This window comes from Piliocolobus tephrosceles, chromosome 1 (genome assembly GCF_002776525.5).
Source record: "Piliocolobus tephrosceles isolate RC106 chromosome 1, ASM277652v3, whole genome shotgun sequence".
In the NCBI taxonomy this organism is placed as follows: domain Eukaryota; kingdom Metazoa; phylum Chordata; class Mammalia; order Primates; family Cercopithecidae; genus Piliocolobus; species Piliocolobus tephrosceles.
Genome location: NC_045434.1, coordinates 1,466,690 through 1,485,383, shown reverse-complemented (window position 1 = coordinate 1,485,383; position 18,694 = coordinate 1,466,690). Strand labels below are relative to the sequence as shown.

Genomic DNA, 18,694 nt, shown 5'->3' with positions numbered 1-18,694 from the left:
CAGGTCAAACTATCAGAAAACTCTTAAGGACTGGACGGGGCCCAGTGAAGAATCAAAGTTGCTTCCACTGTTATTACTAAAACTCCTGACAAATGTTTTACTCATTCTTACTACATTTCATAACAGAAAACTTAAAAATTAATTAAAATTTAAAAGAACGCAATTTTTCTGTTTCTTTGCCTTATAACATGGTGATCTGAGTTGTGATTTACAGATTTCACAGAAATCAGTAAACCGAGCAGCACAGCTCACAGTGCTGGCCGCTTAGCGAGCAGCTAAAGTACATACCAGATCCCAGGCGGCAGAGCCGATCAGCAAGTCATTGCAAGAGAAAACAGAACCACAGGGTGGCGGGCGATGTCTGAACATTCCGCTAGTGGTACTCAGTGTGATGGTCAAGTGCGGAGACGTGTTTGGAGAGGGTAGGAAATTATTACTCAGAAAATTGACCCTTGTGGATCCATCAGGTCAGGCCTTTCAAGGTGGTCTGATATGGTTTGAATGAGGAAGAAAAGGAGCCAGGCCTGTGTTTTCTGTTGAAGGTAGGTGGAAAGCTAGGGTGAGAATTCAGTTTCAAGGTAAAAGATCTACATAGTTTCAATCTGCTGCCAAAACCCAGAGAGAGCACCCAGGCTTGTTTTCACCATATCCTGCTGTGAGGTCAGAAGTAGAACAAAGAAAGTTTAGGATTAAAAGTTGACAGCAGTCAATTAAAAGAAAAAAATGGAGACAGACACTTCTGATTTCCAGTGGAGCAAGTAGGCATAAAAGGCAATGGTCAAGCTTCCAGGGTTGAGTTCTGAGCTCCACGAAAATGCCTGACCCCACCAAGCTGCCTGAGCTATTTAAATGTTATTACCAGAGGCTCTTTCCCTATTCTCTGTACTGTAACTGGCTCAACTACAGCAGAGTGGGAAAGAATTACTCCCAACGCTGTGAATTTTCATTTATACCAATCCTTCAACAACCAGAGTGATCTGGAAAAGGAGATGCAGAAAATGAATCCAAACAAGATTGATATAGGCACAGTATATTCCCACAGATCCAATCAACACAATACAGCAAATCTGGGAGCTTTCCAGGCTCAGGAAAAAGAACTGGCGTTTGACACTGACATGACAGATCAGGAGATGCTGTAGTTCTGCAGATACATGTTCTAAGTGCTGTATCCTCGTGACAACGGCCATATGCATCACTGACACAGCACTGAGGGAGGACGTTGGATTTAAGCATCGTCTCTGGGTATATTCCGGAAGGAGGGGTGTACAGTGTTGGGTCTGTGATAAATCAGTTAGAAAACTGTCTTCGGTGGTACATTCTGGGATAGTTAAGTATTTGAGCCTTGTAAAGCATGGTCAAGATGTTAAAAACAAAGTTCAACTAACTGAAAAAATTCACCCTTTTGTCAGAAAATCTATAAACATAATAAAAAAAACTTTGAAGACTATGCCTTGGTTAATCAAGATATTCTCAAAAATAACAAAAGTTGGGATAAGATTTTAGCCCTTGTTCCTCAAACAATTCAGGATGAACTTCAACAAAGCTTCCAGAAGTCTCACAATCCACTTTAGCACTGGGCGCACCAGCAGACGTCAGAACAACATCAAAAATGAAAATGTGGACCTGGCTGGAGTGGGAGATTATGCTCCAGGACTGTTTCCACGACGCGGTATCAATGTCAGCAAAGAAATCAATCATTTACCGAAGAGCCCTTTTAGTGTTCATCCTAATACAGGTCGCATTTCTGTGCCTACGGATTTGCAGAAAGTGAATCGGTTTGATCCACTTACTGTTCCAACCATAAGCCTCATCTGCCATGAACTGGATGCCTCTTCCACCAATGAAGAGGAAAAAAGGAGAATTAATCTGAATCTGATATTAAACATAGAACCAGAGATTGTAAGACCAGTCTGGTACCTTATGTGACAGTTTTTGAACAATTTCTTGAAAACCTGGGTAAACCCTGAAAAAGAGAACTTAAGAAGAGTGATTTACAAAAAGATTTCAGAAGACAATGCTCCTCAAACCAATGTGGGTATCTTCTGCCTTCAACCAAGGATCAAATGCTCCAAGAGCCATTTAACAAATACAGCAGAACTATGTACATGTCTTAATGCTCAAAGTAAATTTTCCTTTGCTTGAGAAATAATTTATGTTGAAAAGATTTCCTGAGACCACCAAAGGAGAGTGTCAAGGTTCATGGAAGGAGCAATAAAAGGAGAAATAATTGAAAAAAAAAAAACCCAAAAACCAAAGGCAACATTCAGGCTATTATTAAAGCGTCTTTAACAGATGGTGGGAAGGTAGCACAGAAAATGCAGCACTTACACACTGCTGGTGGGAATGCAAATTAGTTCAGCCATTGTGAAAAGCAGTTTGAAGGTTTCTCAAAAAACTTAACTACCATTTGACCCAGCAATCCCATTACTGGATACAGACCCAAAGGAATACAAGTTGTTCTACCAAGAAGACACACGCACCGGTATGTCCATCACAGCACTATTCACAATGTCAAAGACACAGAATCAATCTAAACGCCCATCAATAGTGGACTGGATTTTTTAAAAAGTGGTACATATACACCATGGAATACTATGCAGCTATAAGAAATTAAATCATGTCCTTTGCATAAACATGGCTACAGCTGGAGGCCATTATCATAAACAAATTAACGTATTAACAGAAAACCAAATACCACATGTTCTCATTTATAAATGGAAGCTAATTGTTGAGTATACATGGACACAAAGATGGGAGCAACAGACACTGGGGCCTACCTGAGGGGGAGAATGGGAGAAAAGTGAGAGTCAAAAAACCACCTATCAGGCACTGTGCTCACTATCTATGTGATAAAATCATCTGTGCAGCAAAACAGAAACATGAAATTTACTCATGTAACAAATCTGCGTATGTACCCCCAGAACACAAAAGTTAAAAAAAAAGCAACGTTCACATTCACAATAAAAGGCAAATAAATTTAACGAAACAACTCTAAGATTAACCATTAAAGAACTGAGTTCCCAGTAAAAACTACCAAGCAAAATATAGAGAGACCGACAGGCACATCAGAGAATCAACACTTAGTTGATGAGAAAACCGTAAGGATCCTCTGCAAGTAGCAGTACGTGTATAGGAAAAACCAAACTGAAACTGGTGAGCTGCTCAAGCTTGAGGACATCTCCTGGGTGCCCAGGCTTAGGGATCCCCACTAAGGTATGAGTTTTACATCCAGAAACATTACCAGTTGGTATGGTTTGGCTGTGTGTTTCCTTCAAATCTCATGTTTAAACGTGACCTCCAATGTTGGAGGTGGGCCTAGGGGAAGGCATTTGGGTCATGGAGGCAGACATCTCATAAGTGACTCAGTGCTGTCCTTGAAGTAATGAGTTCTCTGTTGGTTCACAGGAGAGCCGGGTATTTAAAAGAGGCTGGAACTTCCTCCTCCTCTCTCTTCCTCCCTCTCTCACCATGTGGCTTACCTGTTCCCTCTCCTCTGCCTTCCCTCTGAGGCATCGCCAGAAGCCAAGCAGCAGATGGTTGCCACGCTTGTGCAGCCTGCAGAACGGTAAGTCAAATAAACCTATTTTCTTTAAAACTACCCTGTCTTAGGAATTACTTTATACCAACGGAGAAATGGGATAATACAGAAAATTGGCACTGAGGATGGAGGTGTTGCTATAAAGATACCTGAAAATGTGAAAGCAGCTGTGTAACTGGGTAACAGGCAGAAGCTGGAAGACTTTCAAGGGCTCAGAAAAAGACAGGGAGATAAGGAAAGTCAGAACTTTTTAGAGAGCGATTCAATGATTGAAAGCAAAATGCTGACAGAAATATGGACAGTGAAAGCCAGGCCAATGAGGCCTTAGAGGGAAATGAGAAAGTCTTGGAGAGCTTGAGCAAAGGTCACCCATGTTACACCCCAGCAAAGGCTTGGCTGCATTGTGTCCATGGCCTAAGCATTTGCAGGAGGTGTAATTAGGAGTGATAGCTGGGAGTCTCCAGAGGCAGACACTCCTAAGCAGCAGAGGATTCAAGCGGTGGCGTGGCTGCTTCTTTGCCCCCACAGTCAGAAGTGATTTATAGTTGAAACTGATTAAAAGAGAAGCAGAGCATACACGTTTGGAGAATGTGCAACCTGGCCCTGTGGTGAAGAAGGAATCCAAGCAGCCTGTGGAGCAGCCTGTGGAGCAGTGACTTGGAAGAGAGAGTTGCACAACTAAAGGGAAACCAGGTACCAGCAGCCACGGGTGCTAAGACAGACCTGTGATGCCTTTCAGGAAACTCTGTGGCGGCCCCTCTCACCACAGGCCCAGGGGCCTACAAGGAAAAAGTCGGGGGTACCGGGTCGAAGGCATCACTGCCCTGTGCAGCCTTAGGACACTGCTCCTTGCATTCCAGTAGCTCTGGTTCCAGCTTTGGCTAAAAAGGCCCCATATACCACTTGGGCCATGGCTCCGGAGGGCACAAGCCATAAGCCTTGGTGGCTTTGGGGGCTTCCACTTAGTGTTAAGTCCGCAGGCGCATAAAACGCAAGAGTTAAGGAGGCTTGGTAGCTTCACCTACATTTCAGATGTATCAGGAATGTAGGTGCCCAGGCAGAAGTCTGACACAGGGGAGGAACCCCCACAGGCAGCCTCTACGAGGGCAGTGCCAGGAGAAACGTGAGGATGAAGCCCCCACACAGAGTCCCCACCGTGGCACTGCCTAGCGGAGCTGTGGAAACCGACCCCAGAATGGTACAGCCACAAGCAGCATGCACCTGAGCCTGGAAACACTGCAAGCATTAGACTCTAATATGTCAGAAGTCACATGGACTGCACGCAGCAAAGCCACAGGAGTGAGGATGCCCAAGGCTGTGGGAGCCCAATCCTTGCATCAGTGTGCCCAGCTTGTGCAACATGGAGTCAAGGGAGATTTATTTGGAACTTTAAGGGTTCATGTCTGCCCTGCTGGATTTCAGAGCCTGTTACCCTTTCTTTTGGCAAATCTCCCCCTTTTGGAATGGGAATGTTCAGCTGATACCTGTGCCACCACTGTATCTTGGAAGTAAATAACTTTTTTTCTTTTTAATCTTACAGACTCATTGGTGAAAGAAACTTTCCTTGAGTCTAAGATGAGAATTTGAATTTTTGAGTTGATGCTGGCAAGAGTTAAGACTTTGGGGGGACAGGCTGGGTGTACTGGCTTATGCCTGTAATCCCAGCTACTCAGGAGGCTGAGGCAGGAGAATTACTTGAACCTGGGAGGCGGAGGTTGCAGTGAGCTGAGATTGCACCACTGCACTCCAGCCTGGGGGACAAGAGCAAAACTCTGTCTTGGAAAAAAAAAAAAAAAGAAAAAGACTTTGGGGAACTATTAAAAAGGGATGAGTTTTGCAAAGTGAGAAGACTTGGGGTGAAGATTTGGGGTGCAAGGGGTGAAATCAGCTTTAGATGCATGTGTCCATGAAGTCTTGCGTTGAAATGTAACCTTCAGTGTTGGAGGAGGGCCTAGGGGGAGGTGTTTGGGTCACGGGGGTTGAACCTTCATGAATGGCTTGATGCTGTTTTCATGGTACTGAGTGGATTCTCACTCTATTAGTTCACATGGGAGCTGGTTGTTTATAACAGCCTGGAATCTCCTCTCGCTCAGCATGTGACATACATGCCCCCTCTGCTTTTGGCCCTAAGTAAAAGCTTCCTGAGGCCTCACCACAAACCAAGCAGATGCTTGTGCCACACATGTACAGTCCGCAGAACTGTGAGCCAAATAAACCTCTTTTCTTTATAAATTACTCAGTCTCAGGTTTTCCTTTATAGAAATGCAAAACAGACTAATACACCAGTGAAGATCACAGAAAAATCAGTCTCAGATTCCAGAAGGAGGAAGAAGAAAGTAGACATTTTTATTCAGGCCCAAATAATTATCTTCTTAATATTTCTGCATGCAAAATAAACAATTTCTCAAAGGCCTAACCAAATGAAATTTTACCAGAGCTAAACATGCTGTGGTAAGAGAAATACCCAACTCCATCCTCCTCTTATCACCTCTATTTAACATGGTAAAGAAGGTGCTACCAGAAAATCAGTTAGAAAAAAATATTCCAGAATTTACAAAGCGGATATAGACAGTACCCAGACACGCACTGCAACTGCACATACAGGTGGGACACACACACACAGACACACAAGCTCACTAACAATAAGAGGCAAGGGCCCAAAGTCACCAATGAATTCTGAGAGAGACACAACCAGATCACCACCTACAACCCAGGAAAAAGCTGGAGTAAAAATTTCTTTCAGAGAGTAGAGTACTAAAAAGCACAGGTATACTAGGAAATTCAGGAAACTGTGTCTGCCCAGAAGAACACATAACGTTTAGAAAAGACCTGAGAAGCCGGGCGCGGTGGCTCAAGCCTGTAATCCCAGCACTTTGGGAGGCCGAGACGGGCGGATCACGAGGTCAGGAGATCGAGACCATCCTGGCTAACACGGTGAAACCCCGTCTCTACTAAAAATACAAAAAAAACTAGCCGGGCGAGGTGGCGGCGCCTGTAGTCCCAGCTACTCCGGAGGCTGAGGCAGGAGAATGGCGGAAACCCGGGAGGCGGAGCTTGCAGTGAGCTGAGATCTGGCCACTGCACTCCAGCTCGGGCGAAAGAAGACGCCGACCCATCAAAAAAAAAAAAAAAAAAAAGAAAAGACCTGAGAAAACCTTATTTTTAGCACCGGATAATCTTTCTTTTGTGATCTGTTTTTAACTTCAGTAGGTTTTGGGGGAGCAGGTGGCGTTTGGTTACATGGGTAAGTTCTTTTGTGGTAATTTCTGACATTTTAGTATGCCCATCAACCAAGCAGTGTACACTGTACCCAATGTGCAGACTTTTATCCCTAACTCCCACCCATTCTTTCCCCTGAGATCCCAGAGTCCATTACATTATTCTTTTTTTTTTTTTTGAGACAGAGTCTTGCTCTGTCACCCAGGCTGGAGTGCAGTGGCGTGATCTCGGCTCACTGCAAGCTCCGCCTCCCGGGTTCATGCCATTCTCCTGCCTCAGCCTCCCGAGTAGCTGGGACAACAGGCGCCGCCACCACGCCTGGCTAATTTTTTGTATTTTTAGTAGAGACGGGGTTTCACCGTGTTAGCCAGGATGGTCTCCATCTCCTGACCTCGTGATCTGCCCGCCTCCGCCTCCCAAAGGGCTGGGATTACAGGCGTGAGCCACCATGGCTGGCCTATTACATCATTCTTAGGTCTTTGCATCCTCATAGCTTAGCTCTCACTTACAAATGAGAATATACAATATTTGGTTTTCCATTCCTGAGTTACTTCACATAGAATACTGTCTCCAATTCCATCCACGTTGCTGCAAATGCCATTATTTTGTTCCTTCTATGGCTTAGTGTTACATGAAGTGTGTGTGTGCGTGTGTGTGTGCGTGTGTGTGTGCGCGTGTGTGTGTGTGCGCGTGTGTGTGTGTGCGCATGTGTGCGTGTGTGTGTGTGCGTGTGCGTGTGTGTGCGTCTCCACTCAATGACTGATGGGCATCTGGGCTAGCTCCATATTTTTGCAATTGAGAATTATGCTGCTATAAACTTGTGTGCAGAAGTGTCTTTTTCATATAATTTCTTTTCCTCTGGATAGATACCTCGTAGTGGGATTGCTGGATCAAATGACAGATATACTTTTAGTTCTGTAAGGAATCGCCACAGTTTTCCATAGTGGTTGTACTAGTTTACATTCCCACCAGCAGCGTAAAAGTGTTCCCTTTTTACCACGTCCCCACCAACATCTATTACTTTTTCATTTCTTAATTTTGGCAAATTCTTGCCAGAGTAAAATGGTATTGCATTGTGGTTTTGATTTGCATTTCCTTGATTCTTAGTGATGTTGAGTATTTTTTCATATGCTTGTTGGCCATCTGTATATCTTCTTTGGAGAACTGTCTATTCATATCCATTGCCCACTTTGATAAGATAATTTGTTTTTTTCTTGCTGATTTGAGTTTCTTGTAGATTCTGGATATGAGTACCTTACTGGATGCATAGATTGTGAAGATTTTCTCCCACTCTGTGGGTTGTCTGTTTACTCTGCTGATTATTTCTTTTGCTGTGCAGAAGCTTTTTAGTTTAATTAAGTCCCATCTATTTTTGTTTTGTTGCATTTGTTTTGGGGTTCTTGGTAATGAACTCTGCCTAAGCCAAGATCTAGAAAAGTTTTTCTGATGTTATCTTCTAAAATTTTGATAGTTCTATATCATAAATGTGTTTAATCCATCTTGAGTTGATTTGCAAGGTGAGAGAAAAGGATCCAGTCCCATTCTTCTACATGTGGCTTGCCAATTATCCCAGCACCTTTTTTGTTTGTTTGTTTTTTGAGGTGGAGTTTCACTCTTGTTGCCCAGGCATGGAACAATCCTGTCTCACTGCAACCTCCACCTCCCAGGTTCAAGCAATTCTCCTGCCTCAGCTGCCCAAGTAGCTGGGATTACAGGCGTGCGCCACCACGCCTGGCTAATTTTGTATTTTTAGTAGAGATGGGGTTTCACCCTGTTGGTCAGGCTGGTCTTGAACTCCCGACCTCAGGTGGTTTGCTCGCCTTGGCCTCCCAAAGTACTGGGATTACAAGCATGAGCCCCTATGCCTGGCCAAATTTTTGTATTCTTTTTTTTTTTTTTGAGATGGAGTCTCTCTCTGTCGCCCAGACTGGAGTACAGTGGTGCAATCTTGGCTCACTGCAACCTCTGCCCCCGGGGTTCAAGTGATTCTCCTGCCTTAGCCTCCCTAGTATCTGGGATTACAGGCGCCCGCCACCACGCCCAGCTAATTGTTTGTATTTTTAGTAGAGATGAAGTTTTGCCAAGTTGGCCAGGCTGGTCTCAAACTCCTGACCTCAGGTGATCTGCCTGCCTCAGCCTCTCAAAGTGCTAGGATTACAAGCATGAGCCACCATGCCTGGCCATTTTTGTATGCTTAATAGAGATGGGGTTTCACCATGTTAGCCAGGCTAGTCTTGAACTCCTGACCTCAGGTGATCCACCTGCCTCAGCCTCCCAAAGTGCTAGGATTACAAGACTGAGCCACTGTGCCCAGCCATTAATAGAGACGAGGTTTCACCATGTTAGCCAGGCTAGTCTCAAACTCCTGACCTCAGGTGATCCACCTGCCTCAGCCTCCCAAAGTGCTGAGATTACAGGCATGAGCCACTGTGCCCGGCTTACCATTTGCTGAATAGGGTGTCCTTTCTTCACTTTATGTTTTTGTTTGGTTTGTGGAAAATCATTTGGCTGTAAGCATTTGGCTTCATTTTTGGGTTTTCTATTCTGTTCCTTCAGTCTATGTGCCTACTTTTATAAAAGTACCATGCCGTTGTGACGATAGCCTTGTAGTACAGTTTGAAGTTGGGTAATGTGATGCCTCCAGATTTGTTCTTTTCACTTCATCTTGCTTTGGCTATGTGACCTCTTTTTTGGTTCCACATGAATTTTAGAATTGTTTTTTCTACTTCTGTGAAGAATGATGCTATTTTGATGGAAATTGCATTGAATGTGTAGACTGCTTCTGGCAGTATGGACGTTTTCACAATACTGATTCTACCCATCCATGAGCACGGGATGTGTTTCCATTTGTGTCACCTGTGATTTCTTTCAGCCGTGTTTTGTAGTTTTCCTTATAGAGGTCTTTCACCTCCTTGATTAGGTATCATCCTCTAAGTTTTTTGTTTTATTCTTTTGTTTTATTCTTTCAGCTGTCAAAAAAGGTTGAGTTCTTTCTCTTTATTTTTTGAGACAGAGTCTTGCTCTGTGGCTCAGGCTGGAGTGCAGTGGCACAATCTCGGCTCACTGCAAGCTCCGCCTCCCAGGTTCACGCCATTCTCCCACCTCAGCCTCCCGGGTAGCTGGGACTACAGGCGCCCGCCACCATGCAGAGCTAATTTTGTTTTTTGTATTTTTAGTAGAGATGGGGTTTCACCATGTTAGCCAGGATGGTCTCGATCTCCTGACCTCGTGATCTGCCCTCCTTGGCCTCCCAAAGTGCTGGGATTACAGGCATGAGCCACCACGCCTGGCCAAAAAAGGGTGAGTTCTTGATTTGATTCTCAGCATGGTCACTGTTGGTGAATAGCACTGCTATGATTTGTGTACATTGATTTTGTATCCGGAAACTTTAATGAATTTATTTATCAGATATAGGAGCTTTCTGGGTGAGTCTGTAGGATTTTCTAGGTATATGGTCATATCATCAATAAACAGTGACAGTTTTACTTCCATCATGCCGTTCTAACAATCTCCCCAATCTTAACTCATTCCAGCATTATCCCTTAAGTCCAAGTCCCAAAATCTCATCTAACACAAGGCAAGTTCCTTCCATCTATGAGCCTGTCAAATCAAAAGGAAGTTAGTTACTACTTAGATAAAATGGGGGTAGAGTAATTGGGTAAATACATCTGTTCCAAATGGAAGAAATGGGCCAAAACAAAGGGGCTACAGGCCCCATACAAGTCCAAAATCCAGTGGAGCAATAAAATGTTAATGCCCCAAAACGATCTCCTTTGATTCCATGTCTCACGTCCAGGTCATGCTGATGCAATAGGTGGGCTCCCATGGCCTTGGGCAGCTCCACCCCTATGGCTTTGCAGGGTACAGCCCCATTCCTGGCTGTTTTCACAAGGTGGCATTGTCTGTGACTTTTCCAGGTACACACTGTAAGCTGTCAGTGGATCTACCATTCTGGGTCTGCAGGATCGTGGCTCTCTTCTCACAGCTCCACTAGGCAGTGCCGCAATGGGAGCTTTGTGTGGGAATTATTCCCTCAAATAAGAATTCCAAAATTTTAGTTTACTCTTCTTCCTGAGGAACACCAATTATTGCTAGGTTCGGAGGCTTTGTTCTTTGTTCTTTTTTTTTTTTTTGTCTTTGTTGTTTTTGGTTAATTTGAAAGCCTTGTCTTCAAGCTCTGAAGTTCTTTCTTCCGCTTGTTCACTTCTATTGTTGAAACTTACCAGTGTACTTCGCATTTCTCTAAGTGTGTCATTCATTTCCAGAAATTGTGATTGTCTTTCATTGATGATATGTGTTTGGAGATTTTTTCATCCATATCCTCTATTTTTTTTTTTTTTTTCAATTCCCTTAAATTGGTTTCCACCTTTCTCTGGTGCCTCCTCGAGTAGCCTGATAATCGACCTTCTAAATTCTTTTCCTGGCAATTCAGAGATTTCTTCTTAGTTTGCATCCACTGCTGGGGAGCTAGTGTGATTTTTGAGGGTGTTAAAGAACTCTGTTTTGTCATATTACCAGAATTGTTTTTCTGGTTCCTTCTCATTTGGGTAGACAATGTCAGAGGAAAGATCTGAGGCTCAAGGGCTATGGTTCAGATTCTTCTGTCTCACAGGGTGATGACTTGGTGTGGGGCCCTCCCCCTTACCCTAGGGATGGGCTTCCTGAGACCCAGAAGGCAGTGATTGTTATTGTTCTTCCAGGTCAAGCCACCCAGTGGAGGTGCTGGACTCTGGGGTGGAACTGAGGAGTGTCTGCAAAGAGTCCTGTGATGTGATCTCTCCGGGTCCCTTGGCCTGGATGCCGATACCTTCTTCACTGATGTAGCAGGGGAGTCAGGTGGACTCTGTGAGGGTCCTCGGTTGTAGTTTTTTTTTTTTGGTGCATTGTTTTTCTTGAATGCTAATTATGCTAGCAATGAACTTGTCATGTGGACAGACTCAGAACCTCTGGTTAGCCAGGATGTTACAGGTGGTGGAATTAGCTGTTGTTTGCTGCTTTCTTGGAGCAGGGTCATTCTGTTTTGAGTTGCTGTAATGGCTTGCATTGGTTGGCCTCCAGCCAGGAGGTGGCACTTTTGAGAGAGTATCAGCTGCGGTAATATAGGGGAATACCAGCTTGCCTTAAGGTCACCTGAATAAGTATTCAGGTTTCTCAGGTGATGGGTGGGGTCATAGAGTTCCCAAAAAATTATGTCTTTTGTCTTTGGCTACCAAGGTGGGTAGAGAAGAACCATCAGGTTAGGGCAAAGTTAGGTGTGTCTAAGCTCAGACTCTCCTTGGAAGAAGCTTGCTGAGGCCACTGTGGGAGATGGTGGTGTGGTATTCAGGTCAATGGAGTTGTTTCCAGGGGCACTATGGCTGCCTCTGCTATATCATACAGGCTGCCAGGGAAGTGGGAGAAAGCCAGCAGTGACAGGCCTCACCCAGTTCCCATGCAGCCAGAAAAGCCAGTCCCACTCTCACCATGCCTCACCACCAGCATCAGAGCTTATATCCAGGAAGGCAGTGAGCAGGGCTGAGATCTTGCCCCAGGCTACAAGCCTCCCCACTGAGAATGCAAGTAGGGCTTTTAGGCCCCACTCCATCCCATCGGCTGTGACTTCTGTCCCCGTATGCGCACTTCCCTTTCACTGACCCCCAGATTTTGCCCATGAAAGTTCATGCTCAGTTGAAATTAAATATTATAAAGTTCAGGCTGGTGCAGTGGCTCACGCCTGTACTCCCAGCACTTGGGGAGGCTGGGGCGGGCAGATCACGAGGTCAGGAGATCGAGACCATCCTGGCTAACACCATGAAACCCCGTCTCTACCAAAAAAAATATAAAAAATCAGCTGGGCGTGGTGGCGGCGCCTGTAGTCCCAGCTACTCGGGAGGCTGAGGCAGGAAAATGGCGTGAACCCAGGAGGCGGAGCTTGCAGTGAGCTGAGATCCGGCCACTGCACTCCAGCCTGGGTGACAGAGCGAGACTCTGTCTCAAAAAAAAAAAGAAAAGAAAAAGAAATTATTATAAAGTTCAGCTGGAAGTATCCTTCTCCCTGTGGTCTTGCCCCAATTCCCCTGGCAGCCCAGCCCAAGGACCCCTGTGAGACAGTCAGAAATAGCTTCCCTGAGGACCTGGAGTGCCCACAGGGCTCTTCTCGCTGGTTCTTCTACCTTCATATTTCACTTGGCTCTCTAGATTTGTTTCAGCTCTAGGTAAGGTTAAATCCTTCTCCTGTGATCTGGATTTTCAGGTTCCTCTGTGAAGATGTGTGATCAGAGATAGGCCTTGCCCCCTCACACTATGGGCACTCACAGCTTTTCGGCTGTCTCATGGAGCTTGCAGTGGCAAGCCACTTCCTTCACAAGGTCTGTGAATTCTTTTGGTTTTCCGGGTATGTGCCTGTGGTGGTTCCTGGACCAAAAGTTCACACTGTGAGCCTCCACGTGCTGCTCCATCCATCTGAGTAGGAGCTGCCAACTCAGTCCTGCCTCCCAGCTGACATTTTCCCTGGTTATCCCTCAGCACTGGATAACCTTTAAGCTTACTTCAGCAAGAGTTAAAGGCTGAGACAGAGTTTTAAAATGCCTAGCTACACATTAATGAAATACCCCAGGAAATAGACATATACAAAACATGGGAAACTGATTTTTGTTTCTTCTCCTTCTTTTACAGCTCCCAGCATTCAAGGAAAGCTCTGCTAAAACAATGGCTATGCACAAGCTAAAAAAAGAGGAACTTCGGTGACTACATACAAAAAGTAGTACAGTCTCCTCAAAAATACTTTGGAAGAGTCTCTAGACAAATACTACAGCCTTTAACAAAAATGGCAAACACTGGACAAGGGGGAGAAACTGATTTCCAGGGTTACCTCATTATAATATTCAAATTTCAACTTTTTACCAAAACTTACAAAGAATACAGAGAAACAGAAAAATGTGGTATGTCAATGGGAAAAAATGATGAGTTAAATCATCTCTGAGAACTTTAGACATTAGACTTACTAGACAAATACTTTTTAAATCAACTCTTATGTCTATAATATGTATGTGCCTAAGACAGAAGGTTAAAACACATAATGCAAAAACATTTAAAACAGCAAAGAAAAATAGAGAAATCAAATATCATAGTTGATTTCTATGCAAACACTTCTATATGTAACTGACAGATCAAGAAGGCAGAAAATTAGCAGTACTATAGTTTAAACCAAGATTACATCTATCACATGTATTTTTTATTTGTAAAATGCAACAACAGCAGATCACACAAAAATTTGGCAGGATCAGGCCGGGCGCAGTGGCTCACGCCTGTAATCCCAGCACTTTGGGAGGCAGGTGGATCACGACGTCAGGAGCTTGAGACCATCCTGGCTAACGTGGTGAAACCCCGTCTCTACTAAAAATACAAAACAAAAAAATAAGCTGGGCACGGTGGCGGACACCTGTAGTCTCAGCTACTCGAGAGGCTGAGGCAGGAGAATGGTGTGAACCCGGGAGGCAGAGCTTGCAGTGAGCCAAGATGGCGCCACCGCACTCCAGCCTGGGCCACAGAGCGAGACTTCAACCCCCCACACCAAAAAAAAAAAAATTGGCAGGATCACAAGGTCTATTTGCCAAGTTGGGTCACATTCTGAGAAATAAAACAGACGTTGAAAAATTTAAAAACAAAACAAAACAAACAAACAAAACACCTAGTAAACAGGACAGCAGAGGAAGATGGCCGAATAGAAAGCTCCATCCGTCATCCATGCCCACAGGCACAACAAATTTAACAACTATCTACACCAAAAAATAACATTCATAAGAACAAAAACTCAGGTAAGCACACCTGCTTTTAATTTCTTATCACTGAAAAAGGCACTGAAAAGATTAGGCAAGAGTCCTGAATTGCCAACACCACCCTTCCTCCATTACCTGGCAGCAGCCGCATAGCACAGAGAATCTGTGTGACTGGGAAAGGGAGAGCACAGCAACTGTGCCACTTTGCATTGGAATGTAGTGCTGCCAACACCAGGCAGAACTCAGCTAACTTCAGCAGAGGAAACATTTAGACCAGTCCTAACCAGAGGAGACTTGCCTATCCCAGTGGTTGGAATTTTGAGTTCTAGCAGGCCTCAACACCAAGGGCTAAAGTGCTCTGCGGCCCTAACTACACTTGAAAGGCAGTCTAAGCCACAAGAACAGCAACTCCTGGTGTTCAGCTGGGCTCAGAAGCAGAGGACTTAAAAGGCACACATCTACTGAGATGCTGGCTGGCACGGCTAAGGGCTTATACCACCCCTCCTTCAGCCTCAAACAGCCCAGCTCTGAAAGGGAACCCCCTTCCACCTGATGAGAGGCAAGGGAAGAGTAAAGAGGACTTTGCCTTGCAACTTGGATAAGAGCTCAGCTCCAGCAGGACAGGGCACGGGGCAGGGTTGTGAGGCCCACATTTTAGGCCGTAGCTCTTGGAGGACATTTCTAGGCATATGCTGGGCCAGAAGGGAACCAACTGCCCCGAAAGAAAGAACCCAGTCCGGGAGGACCCATTACTAGCTAATTTAAGACACATTGGGCCCCGAATAGGCACAGTTGATATACGGGTAGTAAGCCACGGCCCTTTGGTGACATTCTGAGATGTGCTAGCTTCAGATGAGACCCAGCACATTCCCAGTTGTGGTGACAACAGTGACAGACTCCTGTTTGAGAAAAGCAGAGTAAAAAGTAAAGGCAACTTTGAGCTATATTTGTTTCAAATAATAATGAGTTATAAGACAGTATTTGCAAGGCTTCTGGTAACCTCAAATTTAAAAACATACAATGGATATATAAAATATAACAAGAAAGTAAATCATACTGAGGGAGGAAAAAAGGAAAATTAGTTGGGCAGACAGCTAAAAACTGGTCTTTGGTAAAACTCCTTTAAAGAAACTGCCTGAAGGCTGGGCGCGGTGGCTCAAGCCTGTAATCCCAGCACTTTGGGAGGCCGAGACGGGCGGATCACGAGGTCAGGAGATTGAGACCATCCTGGCTAACACCATGAAACCCCGTCTCTACTAAAACACACAAAAAACTAGCCGGGCGAGGTGGCGGCGCCTGTAGTCCCAGCTACTCGGGAGGCTGAGGCAGGAGAATGGCGTAAACCCGGGAGGCGGAGCTTGCAGTGAGCTGAGATCCGGCCACTGCACTCCAGCCTGGGCGACAGAGGGAGACTCCGTCTCAAAAAAAAAAAAAAAAAGAAAAAAGAAACTGCCTGAAAAAAATCAGGCTGCAGGCACAGAGAAGGAAACTTGCACAAACCTCCAGCCCAGTCAGATAAAGGAACAAGGCTCAACATATTAACACATGTGTTCTTTGTGCCTAGGACATACCTCCAGCTACACTGATAAGGGAACAAGACCCAACACAGAAACATCTTTGTCCTTTGTATAACCAGCGGGCTTCCAGGAAATGGTCTCTTCCTTCGTGGGCACACACATGGTTGGCGCTGGCAGGCACTTTCTTCCCTTCTTTGGACATGCTTTGTGTGAGCCAAGCCTCTATGAATCATCACTTCAGCCTCTGACTGGCCCCAGGGCAAGGTCCCAGGCCAAGCAGAGAGGCACTTTCTTTAAGACCAGTCAGCATATTCCTTCCCTTCCCAGTCCATAAAAATCCCGGAGCCAGCCTCATATTTGGCAATCCATTCAGATCCCCTTCTCTGCTGTGGAGAGCTTTCTTCTTTCACTTATTAAACTTTCACTCCAACCTCACCCTTTCTATACACGCTCCTTAATATTCTTGGTGATGAGACAAACACCTTCCAGTGATACTGCACAACTAGAAACTGCTCCATTGTGGTGCATTGGTGAGACTGTAAGAATACCACCAGAAAAAATCACCTTCACTGAACAACACTGAATTTACCGGAACTAAATTCTCCAATCAAAAGATGCTGAGGGCTTCGCTGAATATAAAAAACAAGACCCACTGACTGGCTGCCTAACATACTTCACCTATCAAGACACATAAAGACTGAAAACAAAGGGATAAGAAAAGATACTCCACATCAATAGAAACCAAAAAAAGAATAGGTATACTTATATCAGATGAAATAAATTTCAAACAAAAATGACAAAAAGAGACACAGAAGTCACTACATAATGATAAAGGGTCAATTCAGCAAGAGGATATAACCATTTTAAATACATATGCACCCAATACTGAAGCACTCAGATATATAAAGCAAATACTAATAGAGCTAAAGGGAGAGAGAGACCCCAAAACCATACAGCTATAGACTTCAACACCCTGCTTTTAGCATCAGACAATCTTCCAGACCAAAAAAAAAAGAAAAAAAAAAACCAACAATGAAAACACTGGAATTACTCTGCACTGCAGACCCAACGGCTCTCACAGATACTTACACAACATTCTGTCCAACAGCTTCAGAATACACATTCTTTTCATCAGAACATGGATCATTCTCAAGGATAGACCATATGGTAGGTAACAAAAATGTCTTAAAACATTCACCAAAAAAAAAAACTGAAATAGTATCAAGCATCTTCCCTGACCACAATGGATTAAAACTAGGAATCAATAGCAAGACAAATTTTGTAAACGATACAGATCCACAGAAATTAATATGCTCCTGAATGAGTCAATGAAGAAATTTAAAAGGAAACTGAAAAACTTCTAAAAACAAATGATAATGGAATTACAACATACCAAAACCTGTGGGATAAAGTGAAAGCAATGTTAAGAAAGAATTTTATAGCTGTAAATACCTACATTAAAAGAGAATAATTTCAAACAAACTCCTTAATAATGCATGTTAAAAAACTAGAAAACAGGTGGCTCAGGCCAGTAATCCCAACACTTTGGGAGGTTGAGGCGGGTGGATCATCAGGTGAGGAGACCAGTGAAATCAGTTTTGACAACGGTACCAAGAACATACACTGGGGAGAGAACAGACTCTTCAACAAATGGTGCTAGAAAAACTGGATATCCACATGTAGACGAATAAAACGAGACCACTATCTCTCACCATATAAAAACAAAATCAAAATGGATTAAAAACTTAAATATAGGTCCTCAAACTATGAAACTACTATAAGAAAGCATTGGGGAAACTCTTCAGGACATTGAACTAGGCAAAGATTTCTTGAGTAATACCCCGTGAGCACAGGAGACCAAACCAAATACGGACAAATGAAATCCACATCAAGTTAAAAAGCTTCTGTGCAGCAACAGAAACAATCAACTAAGTGAAGAGACAACCTACAGAATGTGAGAAAATACTTGCAAACTACTCATCTGACAAGAGATTAAGAAACAGAATACATAAGGATTTCAAACAAATATAGGAAAAAAATTCTAATAATCTGATCAAAAAATGGGCAAATAATCCAATCCAAAAATGTCTCAAAAGAAGACATACAAATGGTAAACAGGTATATGAAAAGGTGCTCAGGTTCACTGATCATCAGAGAAATGCAAATCAAAATCACAATGAGATATCTCATTGTCGTTAAAGTGGCTTTTATCTAGGCAAGAAGTGCTGGAGAGGATGTAGAGAAAAGGGAACCCTGGTCCAGTGGTGGTGGAAATGTAAATTAGTACAATCAAACTGGAGAACAGTTTCAAGGTTTCTCAAAAAGTAAAAACTTGAGCTACCACATGATCAGCAATCCCACTCCTAGGTATATACCCAAAGAACAGGAAATCAGTATATTGAAAACAAATCTGAACTCCCATGTTTACTGCAGCTTACAATAGCCAAGATTTGGAAGCAACCAAAGCATCCATTAGCAGATGAATGGATGAAGAAAATGTAGCACATATACAAAACAAGATGCTATTCAGCCATAAAAAAGGAATGAGATCCATTCATTTGCAACAACATGGATGAAACTGGAAGGCACTGTGTTAAATGAAATATTCCAGGAAGACAAACTTCACATGGTCTTACTTATTTGTAAGAGCTAACAATTAAAAA

The 18,694-nt window shown here is 43.8% G+C and overlaps 1 protein-coding gene and 1 pseudogene across 2 annotated transcripts in view; one reads left to right on the top strand and one right to left on the bottom strand.

Moving 5' to 3' along the window:
- The window catches only part of ZNF670 (zinc finger protein 670), a 50,946-nt gene that overhangs the window by 6,408 nt on the left and 25,844 nt on the right, over nucleotides 1-18,694 (bottom strand). The gene's annotated exons all lie outside the window — the stretch shown is intronic.
- LOC111545328 lies at nucleotides 815-2,114 on the top strand (annotated as a pseudogene).